Source organism: Panulirus ornatus, chromosome 36 (genome assembly GCF_036320965.1).
Source record: "Panulirus ornatus isolate Po-2019 chromosome 36, ASM3632096v1, whole genome shotgun sequence".
Taxonomy (NCBI): domain Eukaryota; kingdom Metazoa; phylum Arthropoda; class Malacostraca; order Decapoda; family Palinuridae; genus Panulirus; species Panulirus ornatus.
Window position 1 is genome coordinate 4,732,610 of NC_092259.1, and position 16,895 is coordinate 4,749,504.

The following is a 16,895-nucleotide window of genomic DNA, read 5'->3' on the forward strand; positions in this document are numbered from 1 at the left end:
TCAACACACGGTCATGACCGTTGTGTTATGGCTTTTCATTTTTTAATGGGCCAGCTCGTACGATTCCCAGCGTTCGTTATATTTATGTCTATTTTACTGTAATCATTTTATGGACCATCTGGCTGGATTTAATATATCGGGGGGGTATCCCGATTAGACCCCGTTTTACTCTTAATTATAACATTAAATTCAATGGAAATTTCGATATGTATGTATATATATATATTCTCTCTCTCTCTCTCTCTCTCTCTCTCTCTCTCTCTCTCTCTCTCTCTCCAATCTTGTATTTAATTATCTTCCTTTATGGGGGGAAAAGAGGTTTAAGTATCGCGTAGATTTTATGATATTATTATTATTATTTTTTTTTTCCCCCTGGGGCATTATCGTTTGAATTAAAAGCAGCGAGGCCCCGATAGACATTACGAAAGATAAAGTAGATTGTTTTCGAAAGAATTGAGGTAGCGATAGACGGGCGGGGAATTGGAAGGGCTTATCTGCTTGCCTGTTTGCTGCTGGTGTGAGTGTGTTCAATGGGGGGGACCAGCGATTGTTTACACCCTTTGGGATATATTCTTTGCAGCACGCTGGGATAAACCCATGAGCACGCTGGGATAAACCCATGAGCACGCTGGGATAAACCCATGAGCACGCTGGGATAAACCCATGAGTACGCTGGGACAAACCCATGAGCACGCTGGGATAAACCCATGAGCATGCTGGGACAAACCCATGAGCACGCTGGGATAAACCCATGAGCACGCTGGGATAAACCCATGAGCATCGTGGGACAAACCCATGAGCACGCTGGGATAAACCCATGAGCACGCTGGGATAAACCCATGAGTACGCTGGGACAAACCCATGAGCACGACGGTACGTACCCTTGAGCACGACGGTACGTACCCTTGAGCACGACGGTACGTACCCTTGAGCACGACGGTACGAAACGTACACAATCGTTGGCTCTGGCTGCCTGACCTTTGACCTGACGCAAAAGCACACAACCTCTTGTCATTTTTTGTGATGATGGAGAATTTGGTGCATCCCAGAACACCTTTATGTATGATTTGTATTCTGTGTTACGTGTGTGTGTGTGTGTGTGTGTGTGTGTGTAAAGTCTTACTTATACTTTACGAAGAGGGAGTTGAGAGTACATTGAGAGGCCCATGTCTTCATTATCATATATACTATTACTTACACTTTATGTCTGCAGTCGACATTTCCCGTGGCATCCTCCACTCATCCACCACACTTATGCTACAAAAGTAATTCTTTACATTTTTTTTTTTCTTGTTCATAATGTTTCTTACTTCATTTTTGTTTATAGTGTTTCTTACTTCATTTTAGGTCGTGTTCTGTGTTTGTTCTATCATTTTTTTAGCTTTCGAAGAACTTTTCGTCGTGTGTGTGTGGGTGTGGGTGTGTGTGAGGATTCAGTGCTGTTTCGTTCGTAGTGTCAGGTTCGTTGATGATTCGCAAGACCACTGTGAATCACTTGACTTGAAACTATAAATATCACCTAATTTTTTCAGTTACTATTTGTTAATTATGTAGATAAGTGTTGGTTTTTCATTTATTCTACTAAATAGAATATATTAGAGACGTTTTTTCTCTCCCAAAGCGTTATATATCGTTAGTCAGAAACCCTATCGAGGCCCCCGGGTGATTCGAAATATGGATCGAGTCGGTGTTGCTCACGACTGTGACACCCGTAATGAACCACCTGACTGACGGGTTGGTAATCGCTTTGTTGTTGTTTGGCTCTGCTGTGGCCGGTGGCTGACGGCGTCTGTGTTGTGTGCTGTGTTTAGTGCGCTGTTTATATACCAGGAGAGAAAGCTGATCTCACGGGATTTAAAACGTATGTAAGGAGATCAACGCGGGGTTTTAGACAGATATATACGAGGAGGTAAGTAGATATGTGAGATGCAGTTTGATGGTGGATGGGATGGGTTGGGGAGAGAGGCGGTCGGTTTGTTTACATGGTGATCGGGGAAGGTGCATCTGTAAACACGCACTCCAGCTTGAACTTCGGTTTTAGAAAGAGACACCGAAGTTCCTTGAGAGAATCGGAAGGCGCCCCTGGGGGCCTCTTGTTATTTCAGAGGAGCCTGAAGGACATTTGGGGGGGGGGGGGGGGGAGGAAACCCTGCAGGGAAATGGCTTGGAAAAATTAGCTTGGCAGGCACAGGTGTTGCCAGACGCGTCGCGAGGCTTAGGTAACATAGGCTCTGGAACGGGTCTGCTGTCCTCCTGGAACCAGAGCTTCCAGGCGTCTTTGGAATCCCTCCTTTTCTTGAGGTTATTACCTCGTACTCTTCTCGCATACCATCTTCAGTCCTCTGGAAGAGGCGCCCTTCCAGTTGTGTCCCTTCAAAGGCGTTCCCTCAGCATCATTCCTTCAAAGGCATTCTCCAGATGCCCGACGTGGAGTTGAATCCTTGTGGTGGACGGAGTTTTGTCCTCTGTGACGTAACCGAGGGGGAAGGGGGCTTGTAAGGCATTGTTTTCAACCAGAAGCCAGCCAGAGTTGGCCATAGTGTGTGTGTGTTACGTGCTGTGGAGGGGGGGGGGGGAGGGAGAAGACCTCCGAAACCATCGTAAGGTATACGTAAGGTAAGGTAAGGTAAGGTCCCAGACCCAGCTGTGTATGGGGGGTAGAAGACCTCCCAAACCATCGTAAGGTATACGTAAGGTAAGGTAAGGTCCCAGACCCAGCTGTGTATGGGGGGTAGAAGACCTCCCAAACCATCGTAAGGTATACGTAAGGTAAGGTAAGGTCCCAGACCCAGCTGTGTATGGGGGGTAGAAGACCTCCCAAACCATCGTAAGGTATACGTAAGGTAAGGTAAAGTCCTAGACCCAGGTGTGGGGAGGGTAGAAGACCTTCCAAACCATCGTAAGGTATACGTAAGGTAAGGTAAGGTGCCAGACCCAACTGTGTGGGAGGGTAGAAGACCTCCCAAACCATCGTAAGGTATACGTAAGGTAAGGTAAGGTGCCAGACCCAGCTGTGGGGGAGGTGGAAGACCTCCCAAACCATCGTAAGGTATACGTAAGGTAAGGTAAGGTGCCAGACCCAGCTGTGTGTGGGGAGGGTAGAAGACCCGCCAAACCATCGTAAGGTATACGTAAGGTAAGGTAAGGTCCCAGACCCAGGTATGGGGAGGGTAGAAGACCTCCCAAACCATCGTTAGGTATACGTAAGGTAAGGTAAGGTGCCAGACCCAGCTGTGTGGGAGGTAGAAGACCTCTCATACCATCGTAAGATTTACTCATATTCAGGTTTTATGTTTCTAAGTCGTAGAATTTTCTACATTTAGGAGAGATGCTTGGGGCCCTTTTCCTACATGCTCATCTCTTTTTTTTTTTTTTTTTGTCCCTCTGGACAAAGCTGAGTGCCGCTCTGTCAGGCAGGTTGAATGGTTCTTTTGAAGTTAGCTGCTGTTTCCCTCCCTCCCTCCCTCTCTGTCGCCGTATTTATAGCTGGGGGGGAGGCCTTAACGAAACGTCGAGAAAGCTTTCCCAAGCTAAACTTAGTGTAGAATCAGGCTGGATGGCGCTGGTACCTGCCTGCCTGCCTTCCTACCTAACCCCCCAACCTCTCTCTCTCTCTCTCTCTCTCTCTCTCTCTCTCTCTCTCTCTCTCTCTCTCTCTCTCTCTCTCTCTCAAGTCTTTAACTGTATTATTATTTTTCACTGACTTCCCGCTGTCGTGGAGGGGATGGGGATCGTGTATGTGCATGAGCCACTGGTGGTGGTGATGGATGGTGATGGTGATGGTGGTGATGGATGGTGGTGGTGATGGTGGTAGGGTGGGGTTTGGATGACTTGAGCTGCCAGGGTTTAAGAAACCCCCCTGTGCAACGCTGTGGCTTGCTGGCTGGTCCATAGCAGTTGGGTCAACCACAGTGGTCATCACTGAGAGAGAGAGAGAGAGAGAGAGAGAGAGAGAGAGAGAGAGAGAGAGAGAGAGAGAGGTGCGCAATGCCCATGCTGTCACAGACAGCCCCTCTGTTTCCCCCTGGGGAAGAAAAGAACCGTGGCCAGGGGTGATGATGATACGGGACGAGAAGCCACTGGAAAGCAAGGATGAGACATGATGTACAGGACTGGGAAAGACAGAAAAAAGGGTTCCAATTTTTGCCATAGTCTTTGTGAGGCGCCTGGATGGAAGGTCACGACTTGACTGTTGGGTCTTTGTGCTATATTCTCTAGTCCTTTTCCTGGAAAGATATGGTAGAGACAATTTGGTTTGGCTTTAGGATATTTTGTGCTGTTTTTTTCTATCCATTTCCTGGAAAAGGAGGAGATGGAAACATCTGTAATCTGTCGGGTATTTTTGTGTCGTATTCTCCATCCGTTCCTGGAGTGGGTAAGATAGAAATAGCTCGCGATAGACAGCTATGGGGGTATTAACGCTCTATCCCCCGTCAGTACCTGGAAAGGATAGAAATGGAAAAGGAATATCTGGGGTTATGTATTGAGTATTATCCAGAGGGAGGGCAGGCAAGTTCCGCGGCCGATAATGTGTGTCCGTAACTCGGTAAACAGGACAACACATCTCGAAGACTTTTAACAAACTCTTTGATCACCAAGTGAGAGAAGAGGGGAAAAAGGAAAAAATGAAAGTGAAATGGAATTTTGGAGACGAAGCTATTCCAGTTTGCAGAACTCCTGGCCATGTAGGAACTTTGTCTAAACGAGTAAAAGGTTGGAGGGACGCTGGAATAAAACGCCAGGTTTGAGGGACGCTGGAATAAGGAGGAACGCTGGAATAAAACGCCAGGTTGGAGGGACGCTGGAATAAAACGCCAGGTTGGAGGGACGCTGGAATAAAACGCCAGGTTGGAGGGACGCTGGAATAAAACGTCAGGTTGGAGGGACGCTGGAATAAAACGCCAGGTTGGAGGGACGCTGGAATAAGGAGGAACGCTGGAATAAAACGCCAGGTTGGAGGGACGGTGGAATATAACGCCAGTTACACTTCTCTCCCTCTCTCTTTCTCTCTCTCTCTCTCTCATCGGTTCCTGGAAGATTTGTTCCAGACGTGAGGCACATAGAGAGAGAGAGAGAGAGAGAGAGAGAGAGAGAGAGAGAGAGAGAGAGAAGAAGGTAACTTCTGCACATCTGGTCTTTGGCAGAGAATGAGATTGAAAGCGTTTCTTAGAAATGGCCTTTGATTCTTTAAAAAAAAAGATGGTAGGATGGGGATGTGGGGGTGTTTGATTTAGTCCAGCTTAGGGTTGAAAGCCTCCTGGAATCGATCGAACTCTGCTCTAAACGGACAGTGTGAAAAGGATAAATGAACACATCCTGGCCCCCATCTTTTTTTCTCCTCTGTGGCCTCTTCTCTCGGTCTTCCTCCCTACATTTCCACCCCCCCAACACACAGCCACGGGTGACCTCCCCTCCCCTTCCCTCCACTCTCCCCTCTTCTTCCCCTCTCTCCCTCCTTCCACCCTCGAGCTCTTGGTATGCATAGGGATTCGAAGAGGGAGGGTGGTGGGGTGAGGTGGAGGTGTTCAGCCACTTGCACCAGCGCAGCCGTGAGATATCCGTGGCATTCGTCAGGTCCGACGTGGGCCTCGAAGGAGAGAAATCGTGAGAGATTCGTGACGACTTTGGTCGTGGCTGACGTGAGGCTGCTCGAACGTGCGTGTGCGTGTACGTGCGTTTGTGTGTGTGTGTGTGTGTGTGTGTGTGTGTTGTGTATGTGTGTGTCTGTCTCTTCAGATGGCGTGAAGATCTCTTTCGATTAGTCGTCTTTACGAAGATCTCTTCTGGTCATTCCTCTTTCGTGACGACCCACGACCTCCCCCCCCCCCTCCCTCCACCCTCCCTCACGAAGTCATGCGTTAACATCTGAATACAAAATTTACGAAATATTCCCACCCCTCTATACGCCTGGCACTTCTTCTCGTGCATATTTCGACGCTGAACTGTATCTTACAGTAGTACAAGTCTGGGGGTTACAGTCTACAGTGGCTGAAACTGAATTACGAAAATGGTTTAAGTTACGACGCTAAGGTCAAGGTGTTTCAGTTGAAATGTAGATTTTGGTGTTTTGGCGATCCTTCTATGGAAACCCATTGCCTCAGTGGCCCTTAGTAGCATAACACTGTTATGCCACTGTAGCACCATTATACAGTCACGAACTAGCAAGGGTGATAAATGTATCATACAATACTGTATTTTTTTTTGTACAGGATACGTCAAGGGACACACACACACACACACACACACACACACACACACACACACACACACACACACACACATTTAAAAAAAGGCCTGTACGATTGTTAGGATAGTACCACTAGATGGCTTTTACGTTTTCTTCTCCCCCTCTCCCTCACACCCCCTTTTTGGCCTTTTAGAGACATAAATCCCCTTACATGGGGGAGGAGGAGGAGGAGCAGGAGGGAGGAGGGAGGAGGGAAAGTTACCGACGAATGTATTTTGGTTTTGGTAGAGGGTCATCCACTCACTCAGCCAGTGTGGGGGTTCGAAATCTTTGGGAGATGTTTTCCCTTCCTCCTCTTCCTCCTCCTCTCCTTTCCTCTCCTCTTACTACCCCTCCTCCTCCTCCTCCTCCTCCTCCTCCTCCTCTCCTCTTACTACCCCTCCTCCTCCTCCTCCTCCTCCTCCTCCTCCTCCTCCTCTCCTCTCCTCTTACTACCCGTCCTCCTCCTCCTCCTCCTCCTCCTCCTCCTCCTCCTCCTCCTCCTCCTCCTCTCCTCTTACTCCTCCTCCTCCTCCTCCTCCTCCTCCTCCTCCTCCTCTCCTCTTACTACCCCTCCTCCCCCTCCTCCTCCTCTCCTTTACCACCCCTCCTCCTCCTCCTCCTCCTCCTCCTCCTCCTCCCTCCCATCCCTCTCCTTTCCCCCCTTCCTCCCTTCCCCACATCCCCCTCCCTCCCCACACCCCCACTTCCCCTGTCGCAAAGTTAGAAATATACTAGATGGAATTGGTGGCGAAATTTGGTGTAACTTTCAAAGGCTTGTTTCTCTCATGGCAAATAGTGTGGCGGAAGTTTCCCCGTCCCCTCTGAGCTGCCGGGCCATCGCTGTTACCTGTGTGTGTGTGTGGGTTGGTGTGTGTGTGTGTGGGTTGGTGGGTGTGTGTGTGGGTTGGTGGGTGGGTGTGTGTGGGTTGGTGTGTGTGTGTGTGGGTTGGTGGGTGTGTGTGTGGGTGTGTGGGTTGGTGGGTGGGTGTGTGTGTGGGTGGGTTGGTGGGTGTGTGTGTAGGTGTGTAAGTGTTGGTTTGTGTGCGTGTGTGTATGTGTGGTGTGTGTGTGTGTGTGTGTGTGTGTGTGTGGATAGATATAGATAGATATAACCTCTCACAATAAAGTTGAGTCACTTATATTTCACTTTTTTTCTTTCTAGGAGAGAGACTGCCACGCTTCAACCCAGAAGAGTTCCCATTTGGTAAGTATCAAAGTTTATAAGTATTTGTCACACTTATATAAGTGCTACTACACTTTATAAGTCTTTCTCACATTAGTGCTACATTCTATGATTCTCTTGTCACATTTCATAAGTGTTACTACACTTTATGAGTCTTTCTCACACTTTATAAATGCTACACTTTATGAGTCTTTCTCACACTTTATAAATGCTACACTTTATGAGTCTTTCTCACACTTTATAAATGCTACACTTTATGAGTCTTTCTCACACTTTATAAGTGCTACACTTTATGAGTCTTTCTCCCATTGTGCTGCTACACTTTATGGGTCTTTCTCACACTTTATAAGTTTTTTTCACATATCATAAGTGCCACATTTATTTTTTTTTTTGTATATATATGATGTTTTATGAATACCACACTTTACTACCAATTCTTTTGCCCCCACCAATTTAAGTGCCACACTTTATGAGCCTCTTAGTTTATAACCACTTTATAAACCTCCCTGAAGTCGTATTTGCTCAGTTAGTACCAGTTCATTTCTCCATCTTTTTAAAGATTATGGAAGGTCACTTTATTAAGTAAATGTCACTTTTGATGTTATGCTGATTTTATAAGTATGTAATAATGCACTTGGTATATAATTCTCACATAATTCTGTTCCATTTAGTGTGTAGTTTTATTCCGCTCACAATATATATATATATATATATATATATATATATATATATATATATATATATATATATATATATATGTATATATATATATATATATACACACACACACACACAGCTGTATAAATGGGTGCTATGTTTTGTGTGAACTATATATATATATATATATATATATATATATATATATATATATATATACTCAGGATTTTCCGCTACCACTCGTTAAACTGTTCAACGAGCATTGGTGATTTAGGATTAGCTAACCTAACCTAACCTCACCAATATAAATTTCTGGAATGGTTTGTGTGTATAGGCTACACCAGCCGCACCTGTGTCGTGTGGGTTTCATCCAATCAGCGTAAGTGTTTGGGTGTTATTATTTTTTTTTTATTTCACGCTTTTTCGTCACTGTACATACGAGGGGCTGTAGAGTTATATTCCATACGGATTGTGAATTTACCGTGTTTATATCCTCCGCATCACACATGAGTGCTAGAGACTGAGTGTGAACGAATGTGGCCTTTTTTTTGTCTTTTCCTGGCGGTATCTCGCTGGTGGGGTGTTGGGGGGTGGATGCTGTTACCTGTGTGGCGGGGTGGCGACGGGAATAGATGAAGGCAGCCAGTATGAATGTGTACATGTGTATATATGGCGGTATCTCGCTGGAGAGGGTAGGGTGTTGGGGTGTGGATGCTGTTACCTGTGTGGCGGGGTGGCGACGGGAATAGATGAAGGCAGCCAGTATGAATATGTACATGTGTATATATGTATATGTCTGTGTCTGTATATGTATGTAGACATTGAAATGTGTATGTATGTATATGTGCGTGTATGGACGTTTATGTATATACATGTGTATGTGGGTGGGTTGGGCCATTCCTCATCTGTTTCCTTGCGCTACCCCGCTGACGCGGGAGACGGCGATTAAGTATAACATATACGAGTGAATGGGTCTTTCTTCGTCTGTTTCCCGGTGCTACCTCGCTGACGCAGGAAACGGCGATCAAGTATAATAAAAATTATAGTAATAATAATGATGATAATAATGATATTAATAATAATGATAATAATGATAATAATGATAATTATAATAATGATAATGATAATAATGATAATAATATATACTCAAGTGCTTTGATACATATAAATCACTTGTTATCGGCTTCAGTATGAAGTGTATTTAGGAAAAAAAAAACCTATTTAAACTCCCGCGTCCAAAAACCTTTAAACACCCGGCGTCTGAGGAGGTATTTAAAAGCCGCCCGCGTCTCCTTAGTGTCGCCGCTACCCCCCCCCCCCCCCCCGGGAATTTAAACGTCTCGGCCGGACCAGAATTTAAATGCCCAGAGTTCGGGGAGTGGGAGGGAGGGGGGGGGAACCACCGCCAGCCTTCATACACCAGTTACATGGCGTTTAAAGCACAATTTCCCTGATTTTAAACCTACAAGCGGTTTTTTTTTTTTTTTTTTACCCGTACTCCTTCGTAGTAATTGATATGTATTACGAAAAGCACATAATATACGTGTTGATACTGTTGGGGAATTAAGAACGCGAGAACGAATTTTTTTTTCCCCCATATATACTTTCTATATTCCACTTTCTATAGTTTGGATATAGACGTGACTTATTTGTGTAGACCCTTGCTCTTATTATTACGTATTCATTATATCGAAGAGGCACGTGTGTGTGTGTGTGTGTGTGTGTGTGTGTGTGTGTGTGTGTGTGTGTGTGTGTTTCAGAAGGCTGTGCGAGCCACCCCAGAGAGAGAGAGAGAGAGAGAGAGAGAGAGAGAGAGAGAGAGAGAGAGAGAGAGAGAGAGAGACCCACCCCCTCACCCACCCACCCACCTAGGACCTTTAAATGGCAAGGCAGACGTCTCCTCGCGTCCAGGCATTTAAAGGTTGCCTAGCTCAGGGCCATTATTTATGCCTTACTGCGCCGGCATTTATAAAAACGAAGCTGGATGCCATGTTTGCTTTTTAACGCGTTCTCCTCCTCCTCCTACCCTCCCCCACAGCTGGGTCTGGCACCTTACCTTACCTTACCTTACCTTACGATGGTTTGGGAGGTCTTCTACCTCCCCACAGCTGGGTCTGGCACCTTACCTTACCTTACGTATACCTTACGATGGTTTGGGAGGTCTTCTACCTTCCCCACAGCTGGGTCTGGCACCTTACCTTACCTTACGTATACCTTACGATGGTTTGGGAGATCTTCTACCCTCCCACACAGCTGGGTCTGGGACCTTACCTTACGTATACCTTACGATGGTTTGGGAGGTCTTCTACCCTCCCACACAGCTGGGTCTGGGACCTTACCTTACCTGACGTAGACCTTACGATGGCGTATACCTTACGACTGGTCTAGCACATGTTCCTTTTACAGTAAATCATTTCCAACGGGATTGGATGAGCGATTGAAATCTCTCAGCGATAAGACCTCCGCCAGACCCAGTCCCGAGGATCGAACCCGGGTGACAGGGTGTCATTGAAGAGGTCTTCGTCAGCGATTGTGTAAATTACACCCTATTTACACACTACACTATTTTACACTATTACAGTACACTATTTTACACTCTCTCTCTCTCTCTCTCTCTCTCTCTCTCTCTCTCTCTCTCTCTCTCTCTCTCTCTCTCTCTCACTCTCTCTCTCCCTGATCAAGTCATGTGAGCCCATCAGTCAACTGTTGCAGTCGGCGGTGGGAGGAGGGGGGGGGGGGCTAGCTCTCTCTCTCTCTCTCTCTCCCCCCCCCCCCCGGTCTGGGGAAGTAAATTGCTGCAATGTATAAAATTTACATTGGAATGAATGCTGAAGACTTTTTGGCCGGGCACGAGAAATGTGGATTAGAATAATTTACTAGATTGGCCTTTTCTTCTGTCTCTCTTTCTCTCTATCTCTCTCCCATTCTCCTCTTCTTCCTTCTCTGCCTATTCTTCCTACCCCTCCTTCTCTCTTCCTCTTCCTTTTCTTCCTTCCTCTCCTCCTCCTCCTCCTCCTCCTCTTCCTTCTTCTGCACAAACACCCCATCCTCCTCCTCTTCATCCACCTACCCCTGCTCCTCCTCCTCTTCCTCTTCCTTCACGTCCTCCTCCTCCTCCTCCTCCTCCTCCTCCTCCTCCTCCTCCTCTTCCCCCTCAGGATTATGAACCATGTACGAGGGAGAGTGAGGGGACGAGGAGGAAGAGGAGTTGGGGGAGTAGAACGCGGCTTTCCCTCCCTTCCCCCCCCCCCCACACACCCTTCTCCCCCCACACACACCCTTCTCCCCCCCACACACTATTGACCCTTCTTTAGGTAAGCATCGCTGGTGCACCCCCCCCCCCCCGGGACACCTCATTAGCCCAGATAACTATTGACAATCCGGTCATCTGAAATGAACTGCTGGGTTCCTGGTTATTCTGTCCACAACCCCCCATAGGGTTGTTAGTGGGGGTGGAGGAGGATGTGATGTCGCGCTCAAGGGTCGTGGGGGGGGTGGAGGAGGATGTGACCTTCGTGCTCAAGGGTCGTGCCATCGTCGTGCTCAAGGATCGTACCGACGTGCTCGAGGACCGTACCGTCGTGCTCAAGGATCGTACCGACGTGCTCGAGGACCGTACCGTCGTGCTCAAGGATCGTACCGTCGTGCTCAAGGGTCGTACCGTCGTGCTCAAGGGTCGTACCGTCGTGCTCAAGGATCGTACCGTCGTGCTCAAGGGTCGTACCGTCGTGCTCAAGGGTCGCACCGTCGTGCTCAAGGATCGTACCGTCGTGCTCAAGGATCGTACCGTCGTGCTCAAGGGTCGTACCGTCGTGCTCAAGGATCGTACCGTCGTGCTCAAGGGTCGCACCGTCGTGCTCAAGGGTCGTACCGTCGTGCTCAAGGGTCGTACCGTCGTGCTCAAGGGTCGTACCGTCGTGCTCAAGGGTCGTGTCACCGTCGTGCTCAAGGGTCGCACCGTCGTGCTCAAGGGTCGTGTCACCGTCGTGCTCAAGGGTCGCACCGTCGTGCTCAAGGGTCGTACCGTCGTGCTCAAGGGTCGTACCGTCGTGCTCAAGGGTCGCACCGTCGTGCTCGAGGGTCGTACCGTCGTGCTCAAGGGTCGCACCGTCGTGCTCAAGGGTCTTGTCACCGTCGTGCTCAAGGGTCGCACCGTCGTGCTCAAGGGTCGTACCGTCGTGTTCAAGGGTCGTACCGTCGTGCTCAAGGATCGTACCGTCGTGCTCAAGGGTCGTGTCACCGTCGTGCTCAAGGGTCGCACCGTCGTGCTCAAGGGTCGTACCGTCGTGCTCAAGGGTCGTACCGTCGTGCTCGAGGGTCGTAGAGTCGTGCTTAAGGGTCGTGCCATCGTCGTGCTCGAGGGTCGTACCGTCGTGCTCGAGGGTCGTAGAGTCGTCCTCGAGGGTAAGGGTATGTAGCAGTAATATTCCCGCAGTGCAGTGAAAATATCATGTGGTCGTTTCGTATCTCTCTCTCTCTCTCTCTCCTCGCCTAACTCTTTTCTCTTCTTTTTTTTTTTTTTTGCCACATTTGTAATTTGAGCTGCGAATGATGTCGACTCAGTTTCCTTCTCTCCCCCCCCTCTCTCTCTCTCTTTTGTCGGGGGGAGGGGGGCGTTTCTGTGCGCATCTCAGACTCGCTGCAGTATTGCCGGACTCTCTCTCTCTCTCTCTCTCTCTCTCTCTCTCTCTCTCTCTCTCTCTCTCTCTCTCTCTCTCTCTCTCTCTCTCTCTGTGGCCCCTAGACGGAGGAGATACAAGAAGCCATATGACGTTCTAAGATGCGCCTGTCCAATATATATATATATATATATATATATATATATATATATATATATATATATATATATATATATATATATATATATGTATTTATATTTATATTCTTTTACGCATCCTTATCCTTGTACTTGTCTCCCATTATGCCTATTTTTGATCTAATCCGTTTGCCTATTTTCTCTTATTTACCCATTTTCTCTAGCCCTATTCCTGTTTTCTATAGCCTCATATCCTTTTCCCTCTGTCCTTGTATCTAGTTATCTCTGGCCGTAAGGTCCTTGGCCTTATTTCTGGACTGCTTTATTTTTTTATTTTTTTTTTTTCATTCTTTCGTGTGAATTGTAGTGAAGAGAGACGGTAATTTCGTATGCGAGATTACGTTTCGCAATTACCTATTTGAAAAGAAAAACGTGTGTGTGTGTGTGTGTGTGTGTGTGTGTGTGTGTGTGTGTGTGTGTGTGTGTGTGTGTGTGTGTGTGTGTGTGTGTGTGGAGGCCTATCTCTTTGAAATTTCCCTCAGAACTCAACGAATAATGTGATGCGGGTTACGTGCCTCCTCTCCCATTCCCGTTTTCTAGTTTCCCGTTTTCTAGTTTCCCGTTTTCTCGTAAAGAAAACAACAAAGAGGACGCCAGGGGTGGCGGGGTGGGGTGGAGGTAGGGGGGGGGACTTAAACCCTATGCACTTTTCTAAGGTAAGGCTCACACACTACACACACAGCCCAAAAAATTATCTTGGTACTTTCAGAATGAGTTGATATGACACAAGGACGAAACAATCTGGGAGTATACGTATTTCTTATATAGTCATCAAGTGATCGTTCTGAGACCTTTTCGTTCACTGGTGTGAAAATCATTTGTGTGCTGTTGGTATATACAGGGTATTAAGTATGTTTCTACCTCCAATTTTTTTTTAGGGGGATGTGTTTTTGGTATTTCATCACCCCCAACAAAAAAAAAATCGTCTTTTTAGAAAAATATTTTTATTCGTTTAACAAAAGAAGTTTGGTTAGGTTAGGCAATTTATTTATTTATTTTTTTTTTCGCTCAAGAATGAAATATTTTGAAAGTCGTAATTAGGACGACGAGGGAAGGTTGAGAACGTGCCGAATGTAATCTGTAGTGAGAGAGAGAGAGAGAGAGAGAGAGAGAGAGAGAGAGAGAGAGAGAGAGAGAGAGAGAGAGAGCCACATTTATGCAGTTACGAATCCACTTTGGAATTTCCCGCGCGGTAGGAAATGTTTGATGTTTAGCACACAGGCTGTACCGGGCCAGTGTCTGTACCGGGCCTGTGACTGTACCGGGCCAGTAACTGTATCGGCCCGGTGTCTGTACCGGGCCAGTGACTGTACCGGGCCAGTGTCTGTACCAGGCCAATGTCTGTACCGGGCCTGTGACTACCGGGCTAGCGTCTGTACCGGGCCAGTGTCTGTACCGGGCCAGTGACTGTACCGGGCCAGCGACTGTACCGGGCCAGTGACTGTACCGGGCCTGTGACTGTACCGGGCCTGTGACTGTACCGGGCCAGTGACTGTATCGGGCCAGCGACTGTACCGGGCCAGTGACTGTATCGGGCCAGCGACTGTACCGGGCCAGCGACTGTACCGGGCCAGTGACTGTACCGGGCCTGTGACTGTACCGGGCCAGTGACTGTACCGGGCCATTCCCCCCCGTTATCTTTCGCGTGTTCTCCAGAGTAACTGAGTTCAGTCAGGAGCCCACAGCCCTTGTGGGTACTGGTCCAGTCATCCAGCACCCCATCTGTGTTCACCAGCTTGACTGAACATGACGAAGGATGACAGTGAGGAGGGAGATAGGATCTGGAGAAAGGTTTTTTAAGGACGACAGAAGGACCTGGAGAAGGATTTTTTAAGGGCTACAGAGCCATCGTAGACTGTAGGGCTGATGGAGTAGGGAGAGAGAGGGCTGAGGAGTAGGAGAGAAGAGAGGCAGGCAGGGAGTAAGTTCATTGTATGAATCCTCTCTCTCCTCTCTCAGATGGCATTCCATCAAAGTGCACAAAGGGTTTTGGATCCAAAAAAGAAAAAAGAAAACTGTGGATATCACTCTCAACATACGAAATGAATGAAAAACAAAAAGAAATTTGGATTCATCGAGTCTTTGGAAAATGGGTTCCCCAATTGCCTCCATTACTAGGGTGGGTAGGGTGGGTTTATATGTTCAACTGAGTGAGTTCCAACTGTGAATAAATCTGTATTTTGTCCCTCCCTCACGGCCCCTGAGCCATACGCCACATTGAATACTTGTGCCAGCTCCCAGCCTGTTCTCTACTGCAGCGTGTAAAAGTAATTTACAAAGCTTTATTGGTAAATAAATTTAAATACGTAATGACTCTCATCCCTTCCTCCCTCCCTCCCTGCCTCACCCGCCCCGTAGCAAGGTATGGAAATGCGACCCACCCGTTGCAGAGGAGGAGTGGCATGAAAAAACAATGATTTGACACCCTCCACCCTCCCTCTCACATTTGACACCCTCCACCCTCCCTCTCACATTTGACACCCTCCACCCTCCCTCTCACATTTGACACCCTCCACCCTCCCTCTCACATTTGACACCCTCCACCCTCCCTCTCCCATTTGACACCCTCCACCCTCCCTCTCACATTTGACACCCTCCACCCTCCCTCTCACATTTGACACCCTCCACCCTCCCTCTCACATTTGACACCCTCCACCCTCCCTCTCACATTTGACACCCTCCACCCTCCCTCTCACATTTGACACCCTCCACCCTCCCTCTCACATTTGACACTCTCCACCCTCCCTCTCACATTTGACACCCTCCACCCTCCCTCTCACATTTGACACCCTCCACCCTCCCTCTCCCATTTGACACCCTCCTTCCTCTCCCATTTGACACCCTCCTCCCTCTCCCATTTGACATCCTCCTTCCATTTGATACCCTCCCACCCTATTTGACACCCTCCTCCCTCTCCCATTTGAGACCCTCCTTCCATTTGACGCCCTCCTCCCTCTCTCATTTGACACCCTCATCCTCCCTCCCCCATTTGACACCTTCCTCCCTCCTCCATTTGACGCCTTCCTCCCTCCCCCATATGACACCCTCCTTCCTCCTCCATTTGAAGTCCTCCCTTCCCCCATTTGACACCCTTCCTGACCCCCATTTGGGCACGACGAATTCGACCCTTAACCATGACATACTCGGGAGTCGTCCCATCGTACTCAGGAGTCGTACCGTCGTGCTCAAGGGTCGTACCGTCGTGCTCATGGTCATACCGTCGTGCTCAAGGGTCGTACCGTCGTGCTCAAGGGTCATACCGTCGTGCTCAAGGATCGTACCTTCGTGCTCAAGGGTCGGTTCGGCGTCCTTAAGTACAGATCCGCCATGCTGTAGGTTTCTCAAATAAGTCTTGTTCAAAAGGGGGTCGTTCCGACGTCCTTGGGGTAGGCGGGGCCCGAGCCGTTGTACGACGCTCAGAGGAGGTCGCTCCGACGTCTTCATGGAGGGGGAGGGGGGGGCCAGCTCCTTCACCGTCGTACGACGTTCATAGCAGGGTCGTACACCGTTGACTTCAAAACGGGGAGAACGTTCTTTCTCACATACCAGCTCGTTTTCTACAGCAGGTCGTGCCAGAAGCCTCGGAAGTCGTCGGAAGTTCAAATCCTCCATGGTACAAAATACCCAAAAATTCCTTTTTTTCAACACAAGTTGGTCCTAGGGTCATGGCTCCCTAGATGGAGAGGCGACGACAACAACAGAAGACAAAGAGTAATAATTTCGTCAGACTTTCTTTTTTTCTCTTCATTCGTCCCTAACAGAGGGTTCCAAGAGTCTGACACGGGATCAAAGCCTAGGCAGAAGAGCATCGTCGCCTCCAAAGCGGGGTTGGGTTCCGTAGGGTTCGCCGCTTGCGACGATATGGTTTCTGATGTCACTTCGGATCTATATGGATAGACCGAGCCTACAGAGGTATATTTCACCTTTGTACGTGGACCAGGAATAATTACCATGTTGATTCCGGCCTTCGAAGAAAGGGCTGAGGTGGAAAGAATATACCCAGTCACTAT

The 16,895-nt window shown here is 48.1% G+C and overlaps 1 protein-coding gene across 1 annotated transcript in view; it reads left to right on the forward strand.

Moving 5' to 3' along the window:
* The window catches only part of Pgant5 (polypeptide N-acetylgalactosaminyltransferase 5), an 863,494-nt gene that overhangs the window by 668,649 nt on the left and 177,950 nt on the right, over nucleotides 1–16,895 (forward strand). The window contains exon 4 of the mRNA XM_071683219.1: nucleotides 7,392–7,433. The gene's annotated coding sequence lies outside the window, so the exon portion shown is untranslated. The remainder of the gene's footprint in view (nucleotides 1–7,391; nucleotides 7,434–16,895) is intronic.